The sequence below is a fragment of the Otolemur garnettii genome, unplaced genomic scaffold (genome assembly GCF_000181295.1).
Source record: "Otolemur garnettii isolate 467f Iridium unplaced genomic scaffold, OtoGar3 scaffold00007, whole genome shotgun sequence".
NCBI lineage: Eukaryota > Metazoa > Chordata > Mammalia > Primates > Galagidae > Otolemur > Otolemur garnettii.
The window spans coordinates 7,342,076-7,351,648 of record NW_003852402.1 but is presented as its reverse complement, the minus strand read 5'-3'; positions in this window follow the sequence as shown (position 1 = coordinate 7,351,648).

Here is a 9,573-nt window from a genome sequence, read left to right as displayed (position 1 = left end):
CCTCAGCCTCCCAAGTAGCTGGGACTACAGGCGCCCGCCACAACGCCTGGCCATTTTTTTTTTGGTTGCAACCATCATTGTTGTTTGGCGGGCCCGGGCTGGGGATGCGAACCCGCCACCTTAGGTGTACGTGGCTGGCGCCCTAGCCGCTTGAGCCACAGGCGCCAAGCCAGTTTATTAATACTTTCACCTGATTTTGACATTTATAAAAAAGAAATTATACTCTTTTTTTGTGACTTACTGATTTAGCTCAAGACCTTTTTCATCCAATCCAGCCATGTTATGCATAAAGCAGGGACTTTTGTTTATTTTATTGCCGTGTGGCTTCTATTGTATTATTAAACCACAGTTTATCTACATTACTGAAGACACTCAAGGTTTTCCATCCTTTTCCTACTAGAAGCAGTTCTGCTCTGAACACTAATTTACATGGCTCACGTGCACAAGGGATTAATGACCTTATAAAGAGGTGTGAGGGAGTTGTCAGCCCTTCTTGTCCCGCTGCCATGTGAGAATGCTGCAGAAAGGCCTCCACCAGACACTGAATGCTAGTGCCTTGATCTTGAACTCCAGCCTTCAGAACCATGAGACTTTCTGTTGTTTATAAGTTACCCAGTCTAAGGTATTTTGTCACAGCATCAGGAACAGGCCAAGACAATGATGTATTATTTCACAATTAAAAAATAAAAATAAAGGGAGATTGATGCAAGGGGACAGCTTGAGCCCAGGAGTTAAGGGCCACAGTGTGCTATGGTCATGCGTGCCTGGGTAACATAAGGAGACCTTATCTCTAGAAAAATAAATAAAAGCTGGGATTGGTGATGTGAGCCTGTACTCCCACCTGCTTGGGAGACTGAGTTGGGAGGACTGCTTGAGCCCAGGAGTTGGCAACTTGGACAACGTAAGTGAAACTTTGTCTTGATATAAAATAAATAAGTAGGCTGGATGCAGTGGCTCATGTCTGTAATCTCAGTAGTTTGGGAGGCCAAGTCAGGTGTGTTCCTTGAGCTAAGGAGTTTGAGACAAGCCTGAGTAAGAGCAAGGCCTCATTTCTACTAAAAAAAAAAAAATTAGCCTGGTATCATGGTGGGCATCCCAGTTACTTGGAAATCTGAGCCAGGAGGACTGCTTAAGCGTAGGAGTTTAAGGTCGCTGTGAGCTAAGCTGAGGCCATGGCACTCTAGCCAGGGAAACAAAGTGAGACTCTGTCTCAAAAAAATAAATAAATAGGGTGGCACCTGTGGCTCACTGGCCCCATACACTGAGGGTGGCGGGTTCAAACCTGGCTCTGGCCAAAGCATAACAAAAAAATAGCTGGGCGTTGTGGTGAGTGCCTGTAGTCCTAGCTACTCAGGAGGCTGAGGCAAGAGAATCACTTAAGCCCAGGAGTTGGAGGTTGCTGTGAGCTGAGTGACGCCACAGCACTCTACTGAGGGTGACAAAGTGAGACTCTGTTTCTACAAAAAAAAAAAAAAAAAAAGAATGGGTGAGAGGCCAAGTAAGGTGGCTCACACCTGTAATCCCAGCACTCTGGATGCTGAGGCAGGTGGATTGCTTGAGCTCAGGAGTTTGAGAACAGCCTGAGCAAGAATGAGACCCCCCGTCCCTACTAAAAATAGAAAAACTAGTGGGTATTGTGGTGAGTGCCTGTAGTCTCAGCTACTTGAGAGGCCAAGACAGGAGGATCACTTGAGCCCAAGAGTTTGAGGTTGCTGTGAGCTATAATGCCATGGCACTCTACCCAGGGTGACAGAATGAGGTTCTGTTTCAAAAAAAAAGAAAAAAAGAATGAGTGAGAATATTAATTAGGACTTTAATTAAATTTCTCTTATTTTGATTACACTTACAAGAAGAATCAAAGACATATAGGCAATCCCTGAGTTATACACAATCCTACTTACTTACAACTTTCACTTGCAAATGGAGGCTGTTACAGGTAATAGGTAAATGTACCTGTTCTAACTTACATACAAATTCAACTTAAGAACAAACCTATAGCACCAATCTCAGTTGTAACCTGGGACTGCCTGTAGTGCAAAGATCAACTTTCAGCGAGGCTCCAGGTAGGTAGGCAAGGCGGGTACCTTCTTTGTGTCTTCCTGCACCTGAAGTCCTGTGGTCTTGGCAGACCATGCAGAGTGAGATGTTTATCAAACTGGAGCGAAGTTTCCAGTTTTGTTTTCTTCTGAGTGACTTTAACACCCCCACACATCTTCTGTCACAGGTGATGCTATATATTCAGCTCTCTAGTAAGGTACATCACCAGTGCCCACTGTCCTGGTGCTGGCTTTGTGGTGTTTATTGTGTCAGACTTGGACATGTTCCCTTACCTGTGCCTGGGCGACTGAGTCGAGGAGCCAGTTATTTCAAGTAGGTGTCCCCTTGTTAACCAGGTAAGCCCCTCTAAAATCATTTAAGACTCAGCTCCCCAGGGTGGTGCCTATGGCTCAGTGAGTTGGGTGCTGGCCCCATATACCGAGGGTGGCAGGTTCCAACCCAGCCCCGGCCAAACTGCAACAAAAAGATAGCCAGGCATTGTGGAGGGCGCCTGTAATCCTCGGGGGGCCGAGGCAAGAGAATCGCCTAAGCCCAAGAACTGGAGGTTGCTCTGAGCTGTGATGCCATGATGCTCTATCAAAGGTGACAAAGTGAGACTCTGTCTCTAAATAAAAAGACTCAGCTCCCAGGCTATCTCCTAAAGGAATGTGTCAAAATTTGCAGGCCACAGGAATTATACCACAATTTTCGTGTGAACCTCTGTGTTAAAATTCACTACAGAGTATTATATTCGATTTATTGTATTTGGGCTTTCATCATTTTCTCCAGATAACAAGATCCTCAAGGATAGAGTTTGAATTCCCTATGAGTCTATATATCCAGCTATGTATGGGTGATCTCCATATTGGCATCCCATGGCACAGCACCATGTTCCAGCCTGAATTCATCTGAAGCACCCTATATGAGTGTCCGCATACCACTCACGTCTCTATCATTACACCTAGTATATTTGATTGAGGTTTCCAATTTATGAGTCTCTCTTTCCCTAGACAGGGAGCAACTGAGGACAGAAACCATGTGAATTTTATTTATCTTTGCATCCCTGGAGCCCAGCACAGTGCCTCCCACATAAGTGTTACTCCATAAATGTTCATTGAACTGAACTGGGTATTTGTATCTTCAGGGCAAGTCACCATGGGGTTACCTAAGAAATGCTCAGGACATGTTTGTTACATTTTATTCTAGGAAAGATGTTTCTCTCAAAGCCTTCTGCTCACCCTCCTTCTCTGGAAGGCTGAGATTAACAGTGAGAGCCAATAGTTTGTCACATAGCAACAATAGTAAAGAATGAGCTACTGCAGAATGAAGCAGACGCCTGCCTGCCACAGAGAGTAGAGCAGAGCTATTTTGAGATCCTTTAGGTAGAGTCCCAGTCTGATAGGTCCACACATTGTGGCTGTAGTTACCACACACAGCATCAACATAGGGGCATAAGACATGAAGAAAAAAATCTTATTTGCATATTTTGCCCTTCTTTGAAGTTTCCTTTTAGAATGTAAAGGACCAAATGTTAGATCATGATTTATTCTTTTCTTTTCTTTTTTTTTTTGAGACGAAGTCTCACTCTGTTGCCCTGTGGAGTCACAGCTCACAGCAACTTCAAACTCTTGGGCTCAAGTGATCCACTTGCCTCAGCCTCCTGAGTAGCTGGGACTACAGGAGTCTCCTATAGCACCTGGCTATTTTTAAGGAGACAAGGTCTTGCTCTTGCTCAGGCTGGTATATCATGGTTTTACTTATTTTGAAGTCAATCAGATTTTAATTTTTTTTTTGAGACAGAGTCTTACTTTGTCACCCTGGGTTCAGTGCTGTGGTGTCATCATAGTTCACAGCAACCTCTACTCCTGGGCTCAAGTGATCCTCTTGCCTCAGCCTCCAGACTAGCTGGGACTACAAGCACTCACCACAACACCAGGCTATTTTTTAGAGATGGGGTCTTGCTCCTGCTCAGACTGGTCTCCAACCCATGAGCTCAGGCAATCCACCCACCTCAGTCTCCCAGAGTATTAGGATTACAGACGTGAGCTACCTTGCCATGCCTAATTTACAATATTTTAAGCGTATTTTAATATTTCACCAAATTACTGTACAAATATAGTAATTTATAGATTATATGACCACATATCCAAGGACAAAGTAGGACCCAAACTTCCGTCATGGTACACATGGTTCTTTGTGGTCAGGCTAGGCCTATCTTTTCCATATCCTCTCCTGCTTGGGCACCCCTTGTAGCATATGCTTCAGCCTCGGTGAGCAGTATTCAGGGGCCAATGTAACAGGTGCTTCTGCTCACGGATTATCCATTGTAGTTTGTCTTGGGGAACCTCATCACTCTGGGCAGTAACTATCTCTGTGAGTTTCCCTCCAAATAGATCGTGTTCCAAGAGGATGGGATCAATACCTTCTCCATCTTTGAATCATAGTACCCAGCAGTACTGGGCACAGAGGACATGCTTGCTAAAGGTAGGTTTAGGGTCTAAAAAGCATGAGTTCCTTGGTTACTTTGGTCCTGCTGACCCATGATGGTGGGTCATCATGCCTAATGATGTGGAGAGAAGTACAAGCTCTGTGGCTGTTTTTGAGGATATGGCACTCTGTGTTCTAATTTTACAGAAAAGGCTGTGTGTGTGTATGAGAGAGTTTATGTACAGAATATCCTGCTTCTCTTTATTTAAGCATTCAATAAACATTCATTAGCCATGACTTTTGTTGAGGTGCTATACGAGGTCCCAGTATTGGGGAAGTCTAGGACCTGCCTCTAGTGTGAGGGAGGTAGTGAGAAGTAAGTAGAAAGGAGCTTGGATGTGATCTTGGAAGACCTGAGGGCAAGCCTTCCCTTGGCTCATTTTGTGGTCCCCTGAAGGACATTTCACTTGCTTTAGAGCTCCAGTTTCCCACATCATTAACGAGTACAAACCCTTCTTCTTCTTCTGGTGTAATTACAAAGAATCCAGGTCAAGAGAGATGAGATTCTGGAAGACAGAGAAGTTAACTGGCACCCTGATGGACAGGTAAAGTACATCGTGTCCTTTTGAGGGCCAGAAAGTTCTTGCAGCTGTAGTAAAACAGATAAGGTTAGGGCAAGGGGATCCGCCAACCCACACCAGATTCATAAATTAATGGCATACATTCATTGGTTCAGGAAGTTTGAGTGGAGACCTTATTATACATCAGTCTTGAATTAAGAGCTGAGAGAGAGAGATGGACAACATACCACCTTCCCTTGCTGTCACAGGAAAGGCCAAAAAGGACTCAAGCAACTATAACACAGTGTGCAGCACGGTGATTCAGAGGTACAAGGTGCTTGCCAGAGGAGGGGAAGGAGGGGTCGGTAATCAGGACTCAGGGGGATTCCTTTTGTAGAAAAAGGAATGAACATATACGCTGAGAACAGAAGAGTAATGGGGAATTAGGTGAGGAAAAAGGTGGGTAGGTGAGGAAAAAGGTGGGGGTAGTGAATGTTTTGGACAGAAGGAAAATACATGTGAATGCCCCAAGAACAGAGAAAGCACAACACAAAAATAGAAATAATCCACTTGGCTGCTGGGAGGGAACTTGAGAGAAATAAGGCAAATAGGCAGGAGCCATTTACTGCACTTCAAACTTTCACCTAATAGCAAAGAGGAACCCTTTTTTTTGATACAGAGTCTCAAGTGATTTCTTGCCCCAGCCTCCCAAGTAGCTGGGACTAGAGGTGCCTCCACAATACCCAGCTATTTTTTGGTTGCAGTTATCGTTTAGCAGGCCCAGGCTGGGCTTGAACCCACTAGCCTCGATGTATGTGGTTGGCACCCTACTCACTGAGCTACGGGGTGCTGAGCCTAGAGAAGTATTTTTTTTAAGAAGTACTTAAAGTTTTTAAAAGTATTTAAAAAAAAATACTTCCTGGCTCAGCACCCCGTAGCTCAGTGGTTAGGGCACTGGCCGCATGCACCAGGACTGGCGGGTTCAAACTTGGCCCTGGTCAAACTGCAACAAAAAATAGCCAATACTGTGGCAGGCGCCTGCAGTCCCAGCTACTCGGGAGGCCGAGGCAAGAGAATTGCCTAAGCCCAGGAATTGGAGGTTACTGTGAGCTGTGACGCCACAGCACTCTACTGAGGGTGATAAAGTGAGGCTCTGTCTCTAAAAAATAAAACTAGAGCCATTCCATACCTGCTACTCTGCAATTTCCTTTTTTTATTTTACTTTTTTTTTTTTTTTTTGAGATGGATATCTCTCATTGTTTCTCAGGCCAGCCTTCAACACCTGGGCTCAAGCAGTCCTCCCACCTCAGCTCTCAAATAGCTGTGACTATAGGTTCGAGCCACTGCACCTGGCTCTACAATTTCCTTTGTCTTTAGGAATATGTGGGTATCTTCCTATGGGAGTATGTATCTATCTACTCATTTTTTTGTTTTTCCTCTTCTTTTTTAAATTTTTTTTTTTATCTACTTACTATTATTATTGAGACAAAGTCTTACTCTGGGTAGAGTGCCATGGCAGCATCATAGCTCACAGCAACCTCAGTCTCTTAGGCTCAAGTGATTCTCTTGCCTCAGCTTCTTTAATAGCTGGAACTAAGGGCACCCGCCACAAGCCTGGCTAGTTTTTCTATTTTTAGTAGAGACAGGTCTCACTCTTGCTCAGGCTGGTCTCAAACTCCCAAGCTCAAGCAATCCACCTGCCTTGGTCTTCCAGAGTGCACCCAGCTTATCTACTCCTTTTTAAATGATTGCCCAATATCTCATCATTATAAGGCTGCTTCCATAGTTTTATATATTGTGGTAAAATAGATATAACATATAATTTACCATTTTAATTATTTATTTATTTGAGACAGAGTATCACTTTATCACCCTCCATAGAGTACTGTGGCATCACAGCTCACAGCAACCTTTAGTTCTTGGGCTTAGGCGATTCTCTTGCCTCCGCCTCACGGGTAGCTGGGATTACAGGCCCCCGCCACAGTGCTCCGCTATTTTTTTGTTGCAGCTGTCCTTATTGTTTGGCAGGCCTGGGCTGGATTCGAACCTGCCAGCTCAGGTGTATGTGGCTGGCACCTTAGCTGCCTTGCGCCACAGGCACTGAGCATGCCCGGCTATATTTTTGTTGTAGTTTGGCCGGGGCGGGTTCGAACCCGCCAACCGCAGTACATGGAGCTGGCACCCTACTCACTGAGCCACAGGCGCCGCTGAGGTTCTGTCCTTTTCAATTTGCTTGCTTTTCTGTACATTTTGAGTGAAGTGGGCCTGAACACCATAGAATTCACCTTTGTGGAAAATTAGGAACTGCCTCATTAGGAACTTCACTCCTAGGTTCTTCGGTTATTTATTCTCCCCATCATTCATTTAGGAAACAAACAACAACACAAAGTAAACCCAGAATATGCAAACACCAACTAAGGAGGGTGAGATATGAAATAGGAGGGCCAGGCTCTGGGAGGTCAAGGCTGGTGGAATGCTTTAGCTCAGGGGTTCAAGAGCAAAACCCCATCTCTACTAAAACAGTAGAAAAATTTAGCCGCGTGTTGTGGCCCTTGCCTGTAGTTCCAGCTACTTCAGAGGCTGAGGCAATTACCCAAGGCCAAACACAGAGGATTTCTGTGGAACATGGAAGTTATCTCTGCCCTCCACTGTAAAATTGTGTAGTCCCACGCTCTGGGCCTCAATGCCAGCCTTTCCCCCATTGTTACACTTTTTTTTTTTTTTTTTTTTTTTTGAGACGGAGCCTCAAGCTATCCCCCTGGGTAGACTGCTGTGGCATCACACTCACAGCAACCTCCAACTCCTGGGCTCAAGCGAGTCTCCTGCCTCCGCCTCCCAAGTAGCTGGGACTACAGGCGCCAGCCACAATGCCTGGCTATTTTTTTTTTTTTTTTGGTTGCAGCCGTCATTGTTGTTTGGCGGGCCGGGCTGGGGATTCGAACCCGCCACCTTAGGTGTATGTGGCTGGCGCCTTAGCCGCTTGAGCCACAGGCGCCGAGCCTCCCATTGTTACACTTTTGTATCTTACATTACCGGTAGCATACACGTATTATGTTTTTTATTTTTTTCCATAATTATATTATCTTTAAAGCACTGCCTAAATGTAGTCTTTTATTAAGTTCATTTATTGGTAGTGGGTGAAAAAAAAAACAAAAACCTATACAAAAACGTCTTTAGGGCGGCGTCTGTGGCTCAAAGGAGTAGGGTGCTGGCCCCATATGCCGGAGGTGGCAGGTTCAAACCCAGCCCAGGCCAAAAAAAAAAAAAAAGTCCCAGGTGTTTTCAGAAAAATATTTCCAGGCTCCTTTGGTGAGAAAGCTACCTGGTAGGGGCAATGTGGACACATGGCAAAAAATGAATTTGGTTTTCGTCCTAAAACATTGTCTCACAGCTGTGATTTTTTTTTCCTAATCTGCTTGTCAAAAAAATTGGAAAATTCAGAGAAAATGTAAACAACTCGTAATCAACGTGATTTTTTAACGTGAACCACTCCCTTAAGAAAGGCGATGAAGAGTGAGGAAGCACTAGATTGCACGGGCGGAACAGGGGACACCCTGTCTGGTGGATTCAACGCGGGTTTGGAGGACCGGCCGCCGGAGGGCCTGGGGGGCAGGACCATCCCTACGGGCCCATTTGACCACTTGCGCGGTGTCTAGTGACTGGGCACCTTAGTCGGGGCAGCTCCTGGGTTCCGTCACCTCGGGTCTCACAAGTCCCCTACGCAGAGACCCAACCCAGCCACCTTTCCCCGTAAGTGTCCACCGACTGAAAATAAGATTCCAAGTCCACCCCCCCGAATCCCTCCTTAAAGTCCTCCCCTTTAAAGTGAGCCACTGGGTGACGCCGGGGGAGTTTGCGGAAGCGCCAACCGCGTTGGGGCCTTGGGCGGGTCCCGTGATTGGAACTAGTCCCGCCCCCGGCCTCTCTTCCCCCATTGTGTGAGCGGCTCCGGCTTAGGCCCCGCCCCCTCGCCCCCACTCTCCGGAGGCCCAACCCCTCCCCTTTTTTCACCCCCCCTTGGCTCATTTCCGGCCGCCGCTGCTACCGCTAGCCTGTAAGGAGGATTCGGCAGAGGGAAGAAACAACAGCCGCCATCTTGTTTGTGTGCTAGGCTGGGGGGGAGAGGGCGAGAGGGAGCGGGCGAGAGTGGGCAAGCGGGACGCCGGGCTGAGTGCGAACTACAGCAACGAGAGAGTGCGGGTCGGAGAGAGGCAGCAGGAGCCGAGACAGTGGCAGGGGGCCCGGGGCGCACGGGCTAAGGCGACCCGCAGCCCCCTCCCGTCCGCACACACCCCCACCGCGGCTCGGGAGCCAGGCCGGCGTCGACGCCTAGGGGGGACCATTACATAACCCCGCGCCCCGCAGCGCCTCTGCCAGCCGCCGAGGGCGGCCCCGAGCGGAGCCCCGGGGGGCGGGCGCTCCCAGCACCTGGCCGCCGGGGGTGGGGGCCGAAGCGGCGGCCGTATTTATTTATTTTCCGCGGGAGAGAAGGGCGAAGGAGGAGAGCGCGGCGCGAGGAGAGGCCGCCTGCGCCGCCGCCGGAGCGGGG